The following is a 16,022-nucleotide window of genomic DNA, read 5'->3' on the forward strand; positions in this document are numbered from 1 at the left end:
GCTCCTGAAACTTCAACAATTTCCATTGTTGAAGCCAGGAGCATTGCAATTCCAAAATGTGAAGTAAAATTTGTATCCGTGATTATAGACGATGATCTTAAACTCTTGATCCGTCTTAAAAACGTGAGGAGAAGGCAATTTCAACGCACTCGCGATCCTGCTATGAAAATTATATGGCAGGATTTGCAGAAAGAAATCAAGAAACGCTTTGCACAATTAGGAAACAAAAATTTCTCAATTGGACTTTGGCTTTAAGCCCTTTTGGAAATTATCCAAATTTTTGAAAAAAAAAAACCTCAGAAGCCAATTCCGGCATTGAGAGAAGAAAATAAATTATTACTAACTGATAAATGACCAGTTTTTCACTTTAAGTAATAACATTCTCTGATTCAATTCTGGTACGAATGAAGCTATTTATGGAGCAATCTGATTCATTTTTTGAACATGTCATTAATTGTAATGGTAAATAACCTCTTGTATTTTTGAGCAGATTTAATTATTAAAGGATCTTTTTCAATTTTTCATTGGTGCAATAAATAGGCTGCCGCCTTGAATCGGCGGCAAGCTGATCATCGGTGATCAGCAATACTTCGATATCGCTGACTGTAGCATGAAGATGACGGAGACGGACGGTCGACGGGAAGAGGGACCCCGAGGCGTGTTTGCTTATCGCACTTGTCCGCGTGGTAAGCAGTGAGCATTAAATCATAACATTGTAACATCAGTGCTCATAACAATCGATCAATTGGCGTCAACGGGTTGACGTATTTACCTACTGTTGGGTTTAACACTCCAACGACCGCGTAATGGACATTTCCGAAGAAATTGATCGCGTTTCTTCGTCTAACTACTGCAAACACTTGAACAGTCATCGGTCTAACTAGAAAACCATCATAAACGTTAGAAGAAGGCATATTTCTTTCGTGCTATGCGTACAAACATTCGTCATGCCGTCGGAAGTTTTAAAACTATCTTGCGCAATAAAATGGTGCCGTAAAACGGGGTAACTTTGATAGTATTTTCAAAGAAAACTTGAATATTTATGCATGCTGTTTCCAATAATTATGATTTATATTTTTAAAACAAGTACTGGCATCCTTGCTATCGAGTGTAGTCGATAGATTGCCATAAAATTTATTTTGAATGGATATATAATTTTTCATATAATCGAAAGTTGGTTTTCTGTTTTGGGGTAACTTTGATAATGGAGCATAATTCAAACAAAATTGAATGAATACGGACATTTGTAGGGAATTGCATACCTCTAGGCGTTTAACGTTATATGGAAATTTCTGACTTAGATTACAAAAATGGTCCCAGTTTGTGAAAATGCTTTTCGCTAAGCGATTTGAGACCGTATTCAAGTTCTATGATAACTAGGCTGTCAAAGATAAGTGTCCAACTATTCAAAACTGCATCAAATAGTGATCGTAGAACAGATTGTTTGTAATCGTTTCAAAAATGCTAAAATTGTGTCAATTTTCAATATTCGTATAAAAAGCCTCAAATGATCTTGATTCAAATGAAAACCGCTCTTACTTGAAGTGTCATACTAATATTCTTTAGTTTTACAATCGTTTTGCTTAACTGATTAACAGAAGTTATGATATTTCGTTTAGCATGTGGTGGGTTACGCACTATCAAAGTTACCCGCATTATCAAAGATACCCCGTTTTACGGTACTTCTCAGTGTTACAAAAACGGTATCGTAAAACGGGCTAACGTCGACATTTTTTTAATATTAGATATTTTTTGAATTCTGTCTTAAAAATTTGTTATCGATTATTGCTAAAAAATTGCATTACGAATTATTAAAAAAAACTTTCGAAAAGCTTTTTTCGTGTCCTCCTTTAACCTTTAACCCAGGCACTTTGATTCAGGTGAGGAAGCAAGGGTGCCGCCAATCGCGATCAGTATTTTCGAATTCGGATGATTTAGCAGGTTTACATCATTAGGGGAATAAAGGTTAATAAATATGGACGTTTGTTCTTATAGAAATCCTTCTAAGATTGATTTCGTCTAACCGACTAACATAATTGTAGCCAACTCGTTACTCACGCTGACTTTGATCCTGATCATGTCCCTTTTATATATCAAATTTTTCAGAAATTGATTCTCAATTTTATAAATTCTACTTCCAATTTTCTAATAGCCGATTAGTAGTGTAACCTACTTATTTAGAATGATAGTGTTGACAAACACAGAACATGTTGAAACAAGAATGTAATATTACAAATATATCTAATGAAGAAATTAAATTAAATTCATAACCGTTCGAGTGTTAAAAACTCTCCAGCTATTGGTCACTGCTTCCCACATGTCCATTTGCAATCTCTATTACACCGCACCAAAACGCTTGACGTCTTACATGACCTGGGAATAGTAGAATTCGTTCTCGAAATCCACTCAAATCGCTGTCATGGATGGAAAATGGCAATATGTAGCAGAATGGAAATCAGATTGTCGATAGGACCATTAGTCCAAGATTGATTAACCCGGTCGGTCCTCGAGTACGGCAGCAGAGTTGGCGTATTTAATTTCTCGACTCACTTGCCATATTTGGGACAGACAGCCTTGAGTCACCTTGCACAGCGCCCCGATGGCAGTGACTGACAACGACCACGCAAAAGTGGAGGCCAAATACCCAGGCGACTTGCTGCAATGCAATGATCGACAAGTGGCACTTCGAACAGTGTGATTGGAATTGATTCTGACCGATCGAATGTAACTTTAGAAGTTGAAATTGAAATTGAATAGGTACATTACGTACATACGACGGAACGTTGAATGCAGCTGTAACAGTTAGAATTCGTAGAAAACCAATTAGGAACGTTCCGATACTACAAAAAATCGATATCCGATTCAATTTCAACCGATGTATTGTTTCATAATATCGATATATCGTATTAGCATGTGATATTCACCAATGGAGAAAAATCCATTTAACTTTAGTTATTTACGATTCTCAAACAATTATTTGAACACTCAAAATTATCGTTAGCTTGATCGATAGGATCGTGGGAATCTTTTTTTAAGATACATCATGAGACGTGAACTGCATTTAAATATACAGTCAGTGACGAAAGTTAGTAACCAAATGTTGTTTTTCCATATAAAATGCACAAGTTTGGGGATCTATTTCTGAGCTTTTGATAGTCTAAATTGGCTGAAAAATGAAGTTATCTAATATATTTCATGTAAGTAGTCTTGGTATGAGTTGATCTCCACGTAGAGTAAGTTATCCGAAGAAATGCCGACAGTCAAATATACAATGTTGTGCTTACTGTCCCATAAATCCTCAAATTTCTTATCGATTGCGCTGAAAAAAAAACCTGCTCAATCGCCTCCAAACCCGGCATTGACTGGTTCCAGACTAATGGCAAAATAACCGATTACCAGTTCACTCAATCAAGTGCTGAGACGGGCGGATTGTTGAATTTGCTACGTTGTAAAGCTCTTAGTGCTTAAGCAGGACTTACGCTTTAATTGTCCAAGTATGTATAAACGAATCGGTCCATTCAGGCCCCAGAGGCTTCAGAGGAAGGGACGGTGGCTAAATTAATCGTGATTCCAAGCACCGAACGCAACTCCTCTCCAGGTCCAGGTAATTAAGTCATAATCTCGAAGTAAGTATAAGCATTAATTTGCAATTTTATCTTAATTATTTAACCAGTATTGATTTGGTGAGGCCCTTGCTCGGCTGCAGATATACGGGTTCTGTTGGACGATTATGATGATGACCGCAAGACACGGTGGCAAATTACCCGAAGATTAATTTTATATCAGCCCAGTCGATTTGCTCACTGGAAAATGGCTAACGACTGATTTTAAAAAGGCGTCCCGCACATTTAAGCGGCCGACAAATTTTGACGTGCCGTTGCGAGCCGAATTCAGCTTATTAAGACATTTATTGGCATAATCCAGTCGAGTGGAGTCTGAAAAATTTTGATTAACCTTCATTCGAAGGATAACTTGTTGATTGTCCAACATTGTTGGAAAAATGCTGAAATTAAAGGCGTCAAGTAAATCCCACTCGACGAATATCAGGCTATAAGCTACTTGAACCTATACACATTTTTATTTATTTAAAAGTAACATTTCAAACAATTCATAAACTTCTTATATCTAGGTGTTCTGTGTCAGGTTTATACTAATTATTCCTCTTCTTTTTGGCATTAACGTCCTCACTGGGACAGAGCCTGCTTCTCAGCTTAGTGTTCTTATGTGCACTTCCTCAGTTATTAACTGAGAGCTTTCTTTGCCAAAGTTTCCATTTTTGAATTCGTATATCGTGTGGCAGGTACAATGAAACTCTATGCTCAGGGAAGTCATTATAAAATTTACAAAAAGATCCTGGACCGACCGGAATTTGAACCCAGACACTTTCACCATGCCTTTGCTTTGTAGCCGCGGACTCTAACCACTCGGCTAAGGAAGACTTTATGTAGTTTTAAGTCTTCTGTCAACAGATAGGACGTGAAAGTATGGTGCGCTTCATTTTGCGATTGACCTTCATTAAAAAAATTACTTATCGATTGGCCAACATTTTCGGGAACCTGTTGTAATCCAAGATGCCAAGAAAAACCATCTCGACGAACATCAGTCTATAAGTAACTGGAACCCATACGGCAAATGCAAATCAGTCAAACTTTCCATCTGTCTAATTTACAGCCCTGCATAATTGTCTCCACGCTAAAGCTCGATCGTGAGCAGACAAATTAAGACATTCGGTCCGAGAGTGACAATTTATGTGATCTTAATGCAAATTGCACAAATTTATTACTTCACTCTTGGTAGATGGTAAAGGATCATGGCGGGCGTACAAATCCCTTCGGGGCAGACCCGATCCAGCCAGCGCAACAACGTGATGGTTCGAAAAACTCCAACCCATAACACTCAATCGATCACGCATCACGCGAAGATTGTCTCATATATTTCACTTTCGAAAACGAGACCATCGAGCGCGCATTATTATCGGCGACGTCGAAGACGACGATGAAGTTGAGGCTTCGACCGCAGCAACGATTTGCCCCGAAGGATAGTTGCAATCAGTCATCAGAGACGGAGACTTTTGGTTGCGCGTTGCTGGTCATCGATCGATTGCTGTATGGAGTAGAGTCGTGGCCGGTGCTTCCTCAAGGCTGCCATAGGCCGAAGAAGATGTTCGTTAAATGTGAAATATGTTGAACCCTCGCATGAGCGTCAACCGCATATGAAGAGTCATTGCCCTATGCGATTGCTGATTATGATAGATTTGCCGGATGGCCTGGGTACATAATCAGGATCGATGACCGGATTGTGTGATGCACTGTTCTAATGCAGCCCACAAACGCTCACGTTGGTGCTATGTTTGACCGTGTGTGGTGCTGCTTGACGAACCAGCTTGACAGTTTGTGAAACCGATTTGACGGTTGACGAATCGGTCGTTTGATTTTGCCCAAACCACTGGTGGGCGGAGCCAAATGTTTGACGAACTGATCGTACCGTCTGTAGGGATGTTGCACGAACATCGATATCAGCATGTCAAATTTAAGCTTCACCGTCCCATGAAGTGCCGATGCAGATGGGTGACAAGTCAAAATGCGTAAATTTACACAGCGTCAACGATATGCTGATCTTGCAAATGTGCGCTCTTGAGTTGTTTTTATATATTCCACAGGCGTTTTCCCACAACCTTTGACCTATTTCTTTGGCAAATGCTCTAGCAGTTCTACCGGTGATTCCATCAAAATTTCAAGACGGAATTTGAGATTTATTTGATTTATTTGGTCTTCGATTTAAATAAAAATACATCGCACAGACTTCAATTCCGTACAATCCTTAATCTAAATGTTTCCTTAGCTATGCTAAAATCGTACAAGTGATACACATTATTAAACATTTCACAACATACATCAAGCGGATTATTTTGCCCATATAACGTTCGATGAGCAGCGTGTCGGAATAGTGCAGTCCTCCGTAGGAGCCTCACAGGGGTGTTGAAACTTAATTTGCCTAACAGACCAGAGCAGTCGATGTTATTTTCGAGCAGATCAAAAATGAAAAGCTGCTTTAGAAGAGTTCTCCTGTTGCGTAGTGTAGGTAAGTCGACGAGTGCACAGCGATGCTCGTATGGCGGCAGCAGCATCCTATTTCGCCAAGGTAGTCTCTGGAGTACATACCTAATAAAACTTTTTTGAACTCGTTCAAGTCGATCGATGTGTACAGAGTGATACGGGGCCCAAACTATAACTCCATATTCCAAAATGCTGCGAACAAGTGATATATATAAAGCCTTAAGGCAGTACACGTCTCTGAAATCTTTAGTGTTGCGTCTGATAATTCCAAGAACCGCGTAAGCCTTTGCTATCACTGACGAAATCTGCTCGACAAAACGGAGCTTACAGTCAAGCGAGATACCCAGATCCTTGACCAGTCTAACTCGTTCAATCGTGGCACCATGCATTGAATATTCAAAAACCGTCGGTGAACGTTTCCGCGTGAAGGTGATAACATTACATTTCGCGATGTTGACATCCATCCCATTTCTAGAACACCAATCTAGGATCTTATCAATGTCCATCTGTAAGGCGCAACAGTCCACAGGCGAATTGATTACTCGAAAAATCTTCAGATCATCTGCGTACATCACCTTCGATGACTTCAACTCGCTGCAGAGGTCATTCACAAATAGTATGAACAGAAGCGGCCCAAGATGGCTGCCCTGCGGGACGCCGGAAGTAATCTCGAATGGATTTGAAAGCGTTGTTCCAAGTCGCACTGATGCTGAGCGGTTGATGAGGTACGCCAAAACCCATTTTGTCAACCAGGGATTGTACTAGGAATTACTAGAAATACAAGGAACCCATCAGGAATTTTACCAGGAATTCATCCAGGTAATGGGATTACATTTAAAGTTCTTCCAGAGATTCCATCAGGAGAGTTTCCATCAATGTTATTGTAAGAATTATACCAGGAATTCTTTCAGTGATTCTACCAGAAATTCCATCAAAACTTCCCCCAGGATTTCCATTAGGAGTTAATTTAGTAATTTTATGAGAAGTTTCTCCAGGGATTCCACAAGGAGTTCCTTAAGAGATTCCACCTAAAATTCCTCCAGGGATTCTATCAGGAGTTCTTCTAGGGATTTCAACAGGAGTTCTTTCAATAATATCTTTAGGAATTAATGCAAGGAATTTATCAGGAGTTCCTCCAGGGTTTCCATCAGGAATTCCTATAGGGGTTCTATCAGGAATATCTTTAGGGCTTCCATCAGAGTCCTTCTGGGGATTTTATCAGGAGTTCCTCCAGGGATTTCATCAAAATTTCCTTCTGAGATTTCACCTGGAATTCCTCAATAGATTCTATCAGGAGTTCCTCGAGGAAGTTCATCAGGATTTCTGCTAGGGATATCACAAGGAGTTCTTCTAGGAATTCTATCAGGAGTTCCATCAGGAATCTTTTAAGAATTCCTCTAGGGATTTCATCAAGTGTTCCTATAGGAACTCTATCAGGAGCTTATCTAATATATTCATCAGGAGATCCTTCAAGAATATCTTCAGGAATTCATCCAAGGATTTCATCAGGAGTTTCTCCAGGGATTCCATCAGAAGTTCATTCACAGATTTCACCTGGACTTCCTCCAGTGATTCCATCAGGAGTTCCTCCAGAGAATATATCAGTAGTTCATCGAAGAATTATATCAGGATTTCATATCAGGCATATTAAAAGGAATTCCTCTAGGGATTCCAACAGGAACTCCTTTGAAGATTGCACCTGGAATTTCTCCAGAGATTTTATCAAGGATTCCTCAAGGAATTCCTTCAGAATTCTTATTGGGATTTTATAAGGAGTTCCGTCAGGCAAATTATCAGGAATACATCCAGGGATCTCATCAGGAGTTTTTATAAGGATCCCGTCGAATGTTTCTTCAGAGATTACATATGTTTATGTAGGAATTCCATTAGGAGTTCCTTCAGAGATTCTACCTGGAATTGCTACAGGAATTTCATCAATAAATTCTCTAGAGATTTTATCATAAACTCCATCAGAAGTTTCTTTAGGGGTTTCATCAGGATTCTGTCAATAGATTTCATTAGGACTTTCTGCAGGTATTCCATCAGAAGTTCTTCCATAGATTACTTTTGAAATACTTCTAAGATTTCATTATAAAATCCTCCTAGGACTCCATAATAAACACCTTCTGGGATTCCATCGGAAGTTCTGTTAAGGATTCCATCAGGAATTCTGCCAATGGTTTCTTCAGGAATCCTCCTTGGATAATTCTGGGTTCCACCAGGCTGTTTACTACGGATTCTTCTAGGAATTTATTAAGGGATTCCACCAATATTCTGCAGGGATTTTTCTAGGGAATTCTTTGAAGTAGTCCTCCCGGAATTAATCAATGAATGGCAACACAAATTCTTCAAGGAATTAATATTTCCAAGGATTCCTCTTGGGATTTAACCAGAAAGTTCCCATGAGGCTTTTATCACCGGAATAAGCCAAGAGATCCTTCCCTAACTTCTCAAGAAATTTCTTGCAGAATATCACCAGGGATTCTTGAGGGTTTTCAGGAATTGCTCCAGAAATTTGACCAAAAATTACTTGTACGGATTTCACAAGTTATTTGGGGTTCCACCAGTATATCTTCCAGGGAATTTATGAAGAGTTCCTCCTGGATTCAGAACAGGAATTCCTTCAGGGATTTCACTGAGATTTCATTCAATAATTCCACCAGGAATTAATTCGAAAACTCCAATAAGATTTCCTCTGATGGTTGCAAAAAAAGTTCTTCACATAAATCCCCCTGGTATTCCTCTAAGGGTTCCAGAGATTGCTCCATGGAATGCATCTGGAATCCACTCATGATTTCGCGAGAGGAGTGTTTTAAGGAATTTCAGGATTAACACTGGGAATACCACCAGAGTTTGGCTTGAACTTATACCAGAAAATCTACCAGCGTTTTGCCATAAATTCTACCAGAAAATACTTCAATGGTTTTACTAGGATTTCCTTTCTCAGAATTTTTCAGGGTTATCAGAAATTTCTCCAGGAAATTAACCAAAAAATTCCACAGTTCACAAGATTTTTTTTATGAAAAACCACCAAAATTTCCGTGAGAGAATCGACCAGGAATCCCGCAAAGGATTGAACCAGAAACTCTTCCTTTCTCTATTCTAGGTATAGCACCAGGGAGCCGTCCAAAAAATTTCAAAAGATTATTCCTCCAGAGGTTTCACTGAGTAAATACTCAGAGGATTAAGGAAGGCATTTCTCTGAATGTCTCCAAATAGAATCTTTAAAAGGATTCTTTGGAAAAAATCTTAAAAAAAACATGTAACATTTTATTGTGAAATCTATGGAGGAATCACCAAAGAAATCACTGGAGAAATTCCCAGAGAATTCCATGGAGAAAATCCTTAATATGTCTCTATCAGAACTTTGAAAGCAATCTTTGGAGGAGTTCCTACAGGATTCTTCTTTGGATTCCTTGAAAAAAAAACTTTGGAAGGGATTGATGGATAAATTCCATTAAGAATCCCCGGAGAAATTTCAGGTAGATTCTTGAAATAATTACTTCAGAAATCCCGAATGCTTCGTAGAGTCTATTCAGGGAAATAAGGAAGAATTTGTAAAGGAAACACTGGAAGAATTTATAGAAGAATTTATTGAAGAATGCCTAGAAGGCTCTCTTGAGAATAACCTGGGGGAGCCTCTTTAAAAAATTAAAGCGGAACATCAAAGGAATTACTGGTGGAAACCCGTGTAGGAAGTTTTTTGAATTATTTCACAGTATTTCTTGTGGAATCTCAAAAGGCATTCTGGTGTGATTCATTGATGAATCCTTGGAGAAATTCTGGGTAGAATCTTACAGCTCCTGAAGTAAATCTTTGCATATATTGTAGGAATTTTTGAAGGAATTTCTAGCGAAAATCGGAGGAGTTCCTGCAGCAATCCCTGGAAGAATGTTTAGATAAATCGCTGAAGGATTTTTTTGAGGTATACCTAGAGAAATCACTAGAAGAATTACTGCAAGATTTTTGATGGGAGCAATGCCTGGTGTATTGATTTCTTGGGAGCGATTCATTGAGCAATCTCTTTAAGAATATCTAGAGGAATCGTAGGTTAAAAATTTTTATAGAATCTGTTAAGAAATTCCTGAAGTTTCGCTGGAGGAATTCCTAAATCAATATTTGGAGGATTTTTTGGTGCAATTCTTGAAGGAAGCATTGGATGAATCACTGAAGAAATCCCTTGGGATGTTTTTGGATAAATTCCTGGAGGACTCTGTAGAAAAATTACAAGTAAGGATCGCTGAAGAACTTCCTTTTGGAATTTCTGTAGCAACTTCTGGTGGAATTTAAGGAGGAGTCCCTATTATGAAGCCCTAAAAAAAGTCTTGGGGGAATTTATGGTTATGAATTTTTTTGAGAAGCATCTGAAAATATTCTAAATAACGCATGATGGAATCGTTGAAACTAAATTCTAGAAGAATACCTGAAGAAATTATTGAAAAAATCGTTATAGCAATCTCTGTAGGAATTCTTGGAGGCAGCTTTGGAGTAAGCTCTGGAAAATTACTGAAGAAATCATTTGAGGAAAATTTTGGATTGTTTGATCCGTTGAGGAAATCCCTAATGATTAGTAGAGAAAGCTTGGAAGTTATCTCTGGAAGAATGCCACTTGAAAGTATGCCGGAAGGATTTTTCCCGGAAGAATTTTTAGTGGAATTCCTAGTTTAACCCATGGAATAATCAAAAAGTTTTAAAGTAGAATAACTGGAGGAACCAATAAAGATGCTTAATATAATCTTTGAATAATTTACCATAGCCATTCCCACATGGATGACTGTTCAAAATAATCCCAGACAGAGACCCCTAATAATTTTAGAGTTTTACCGGAATACTTCGTGCGAATTATAACTGAAATACCACATCAATATCATTTCCTTCCGGTACTTTAATTTTGAAAGTTTTTATCTTGTTCTCTACGATTATTGCCCAAAAATCGAAAAAAAATTCTCCCCAAAACATGCGAAGAAACATAGTGTTTCTGCAACGAACTTTGACAATCGGTCAAACGGTTGCAGCAAAATAGATCGGTTTGGTTAACTTTGGAGTTGTCGTCAATGTTGGTCAAACCGTCTGAGCGTCTGTGGGCTGCATAGGACTATATCCCTTTCAGCTTTCATTTAAACTTTCCAGTTACTGGTTCTGGACTTAGGTAGGCGGCTTTTCAATTTTACTCCCATTTGACAGCCGCCCTCCACCCTTGGTGTAAACGTCGAGCCTCAGGGTCGCAATTACAAATATGGGGACTTTTTCCCCAGAAAATATCTTTTCATAATTCATAGACGAAAAGAAAACTATTAAAGTAACCTTTTTGGATGAGATTATGGGACAAGCTCTTACCACCAGAATTATATTTCACACTACTTCCTTTCAAACTTTCATAGATGTTCTGAATAATTTAAGGAAACACCCGTGCTCTAATCATTGCGTCAGGTTCAACTCAATTCAACCTTGCTATATGTAATGGTGAAAACTATCCTTCCTGTTCCTTTCTTTCGGCAAGCGACCCGATCAGTTATGTACTTCAATGTCACTCGTTTTACGACCGCCATAATCATTCGAACGAACGAGGACATTCTCCGTCGGGCTCGAAAGTACACGCGCCGTACAGTACCTATATCCTTTAGCGCACAAGTCCGCGGAGCGCACATTAGGAGCCCATTCTCATCGGCCACCAACAAGGACCACTCGAGTAAAATGGGGAAATATTAAAGTTTTACGATTTGTTACGCGTGTTCATAAACTGTACGATTTTATTGAAAATAAAACCATGGTTGAGATTTATTTTTATTGTTTGTTTGCAGTTTCAGCGTTCGAGTGTCTGATTGGGCCGCGACTGCACTCGCCCTCGAGGTTGGTCTCCCCCGCTATAGTGGGAATTCGAAGGGAAATGGGTGTAAAACAGTCACTGGATAGAAAGGGTGAAGCTTCTTACTTTGTTAGCCTATTAGGGACTGTTTATTTGAGGACCTTGTTTATTATACATATTGTTTAACCGAAAACAGTTTTCTGTGCATCTTTCAACTACTATTCTACGATGATATAAAAAATATAAAATTCAATCAAATGTATTTGGTTTTAAATACTACAGTTAACTCTTCCTCACTCAATATTTCGTATCTCGATATCGAGTTAGAGAACAATAGTAAAAGTTGGTTTTCATGGCTACCTCGATGGTCCCTTGAATCGCATTTGTACTGGTTTTGTGTTCTATAACTCGATACCTCCCTAAATCGATGGTCCCTTCAATATCGAGTTAGGAAGAGTTGACTGTATTCCTACAAATCCTTTAGAAAAGCTGTTGTACAAAGACAAACATTATTATTTGCTGAACAAAAATCTTTTCTTCTTTTTTTAACAAATTACATGTTGAGATCCTCATCTATTCTTACACATAGAGCTTAAAGGTGGAAATAAATTTAAACTTTTAACAACACAGAAAGATAGCATCTCGATTAGGTTACCACAAAATCACTAGAAAACTCGCGACAAAGTCTTTGAAATCGTAAAAACTGTTTCTAAATCAAAGGTTGAAACTCGCCAATGTTATTCGTTTTCCGCCATGTTGTTCAATGTATGATAATAAACTTCAGTACACTCTGAGAAAAATCTAAACTAGATAGTTTAAATATCACAATCACAATATCGCTACTTGGTTGGCTAGGCTTAGGATTCGTATACCTGCCGGTAAAACTGACTTAGTATAACTCAATTTTATTAGGGGCATTGTATTGCGTTATAGCAGGCCTGCCCAACCTTTTTGGCTCTTTTTTGACATAAATGGTTGCCACGTTTGCAATAATAGTCCAATCTGAGAGATTTGTACCTCAAATGAAAGATTGGTAATATATCTGATTGATTCGTGTATAAAAATTCAACTTTATATCGAACTCTTCGCTACAGATGCAGTTAAGTCGGAAAAATGGTGCGGCCCGCGGGCCGGATTGATTTTTGCCTTTGCATGCATCGCGATCAAACATTTTATTATAAATTTTAATTTTGATACATGGATCAATCATATATAATACCAAGCTTTCATTCGAGGTACGAATCTCTCAGATCGGACCATTATTGCGAACGCGGCAACCATTTATGTCAAAAAAGAGCCAAAAAGGTTGGGCAGGCCTGCGTTATAGTATATGCATTTGAATTACCGTTTTTGTAGGTTGATATTGGATATTTTTCCGGATTTGATTTTAGTATTAAAATACAAACTTCTATAAATATATAAGATTTGCCTTCATTGAATATCAATTAAATTTCAATTAACACAGATCACATTTTTTTACAATAGGGGTAGGTGGGACAATATGGGCATTTAGGAAATTTTCAAGAAATCAAACAATATTTTTTTTCAGCGATGCTATTACCGATTTCTTAGGAATTTCTCCAGAACTGTTGTTCAGTTTTTTCAAGATTTCAACTAAGCATTTCTTAAAGTATTCCTCCAGCAATAACTCCAGAGATTTCTACTATGACTTCTTCACACAGTCCAGCTCAATTTTTTGGAGAAATTTTCCTTCAACGGAAGGAAAATTTTCAAGGATTTTTCATGACATTATTGAAGAAATCCCTGGAAAAGCCCGGAAAGTCTTGCTTAATCAAATCTTACATTAATCTCTGATAGAAAATTCTTGATGGACATTTGCGAGGATCGCTGATAGCCTTCCTAACATCAGAGAGGTTTTTATGCATAAATTTATAAAAACACTATTGAAAAAAGAGAATGAATCCCTAGATACAACCCTGAAGGGTTTCCTTAAACCATTCCAAGAAAAATATTGAACAAAATCCCTGTAGAAACATTTGTAGAAATGGCTGGAATAATGGCTGCAGTATTTGCGGGTGTAAAATCTCAAATGATAAATAATTTTAAGTTTATTTGCTAAAAACATGCATGGAATAACTTTGGCAGGATTTGTGGGCGAACGAGCAACAACGGACCAGATATTCGCCATCCACCAGGTGTTGCAGAAATGCCGCGATTACAATGTACCCGCATATAATTTATTCATAGATTTTAAATCGGCCTATGATACAATCGATCGAGAACAGCTATGGCCGTTTCCCGGACAAACTGTAGATTGATCAAGGCGACGATGGAGCGAGTGATATGCGTAGTCCGAGTATTAGGGACACTCTCGAGTCCCTACGAATCTCGCAGAGAGTTACGGCAAGGTGATGGCCTTTCGTGTTTACTGTTCAACATTGCTTTAGAGGGTGTGATAGGAAGAGCGGGGATAGACACTGTGGTAACCGGCACTAGCCGAACTCCATTTTGCAAGAAATTGCAAAACTAAATGAAAGGTGATCGTTCACCCCAAAAGCCGTTGACAAACTAAAGCAAACTTCCAATGGTTCCGTTCATCTTCATCATTCAATTCGCGCATCGTGCTCAAATTTTATCTCTTTCTCACTCTCTCTTTCATTCAAGGCATCATCATTCTTCTATCAAGAACGCATCCCCTATGATGATTCTTGATAGTATGTGTGTCTGTGATTGAGCTTTTCGTCAAACGCTTATCCCATTCTCACATTCACCAACACAACCGAAGGCTGCTATCGTGCAAGGGATACACCCTATTTTGACAGCTACTTATGACACCGGAATCGCTTTTGGCGATGTCATTTTTAGTGAGAACCGCATTTTCCTTGCTCATATCGCTTGCAGAACTTATGTGAGACATGAATATTCGGTAGTGTCATCCTTAACCATTGAAATCATTGTTTCGCAAACTTGACAAATTTACGCATAAAGTTAACGCAATTTTTGCAAAAATCTTAATTTTTAATAGCTCATAAATATAAGAAAGAGAAGCAACAATCATGCTTTGTAAATGTTTCATCAATAAATGATGATACCAACTTGTTACGATATGAGTCATTCCGATCAATGTTACCCCGGATTACGGTATTCATTTTTCAGGAATTCTCCCAAAGATAATTCCACAAATTTTTCAAGAAAATACCAAGCCTTTCAAAAGTTTATGTAGTGATTTTTCTAACAATTTCGTTAGTATTTAGTCCAAAATTTCCGTTCAAGACATCTTACTGATCGATCGACTTAATGGTTATTTTGGAAAATTTTACAGGTTTTTCAGTCTAGTTTGGCAATTTAAAACAACTTTACGGCTTTTTTTTTCTAACGTTACGGTTCTTATTGAACCTTTATAAAGGACTCGAAATTTTTTATGTTTTTTTTTGTGTATACGTTTGTTGAAACAATTAACCTTCTTTAAAGAATCTTCAAAGAAATTCCCTAATGAAATTCTTTAGGAAATTCCTAATGTAATTCCAAATGAAAATCCAAATGAAATTGCAAAGGAAACTCCAAAGAAAATTACGAAAGAAACTCTTAAGGAAATTCCGAAGGGAACAAAGAAAAATCCAAAGAATATTCCGAAAAAAAAACTCCAAAGAAAATTCCAAAAGAAATACCAAAGGAAATAGAAAAAAAATCCAAAGGAAACTCCGAAGAAACTTCTCGAAGGAACTTACCGAAAAAAAAAATCCCGAAGGAAATTGCACAAGAAATTTCGGGAGAAATTTAGAAGAAAATCACAAAGAAAACCTCGAAAGAAATTCTAAAGAGAATTCTGAAGAAAATTCCATTTAGAAAGAAATTCCAAAAGGAATTCCAAGTGAAAGTCCAACGAAATTCCAAAAGAAATTCCAAATAAAATTCCGAATGAAACTACAGAGGAAATTTCGACTAAAATTCCACAAGAAATTCGGAATGTAATTCCTAATGAAATTCCGAAAAAAACTCCAGTGGTAATTTCGAAGGAAAGTTCTAAGAAAATTTAAAGGAATTCTCAAAGGAAATTCTGACAGAAACCTAGAAAGAAATTCCTAAGGAAATAACAAAAAAATCCAAAGGAGAATCCGAAGGAAACTTTTCGAAGGAACTTACCGAAAGAATTCGTGAAGGGAATTCCGGGAGAAATTTCAATGGAAATTCCGAATAAA

Source organism: Aedes aegypti, chromosome 3, assembly GCF_002204515.2.
Source record: "Aedes aegypti strain LVP_AGWG chromosome 3, AaegL5.0 Primary Assembly, whole genome shotgun sequence".
NCBI classification, from domain to species: domain Eukaryota; kingdom Metazoa; phylum Arthropoda; class Insecta; order Diptera; family Culicidae; genus Aedes; species Aedes aegypti.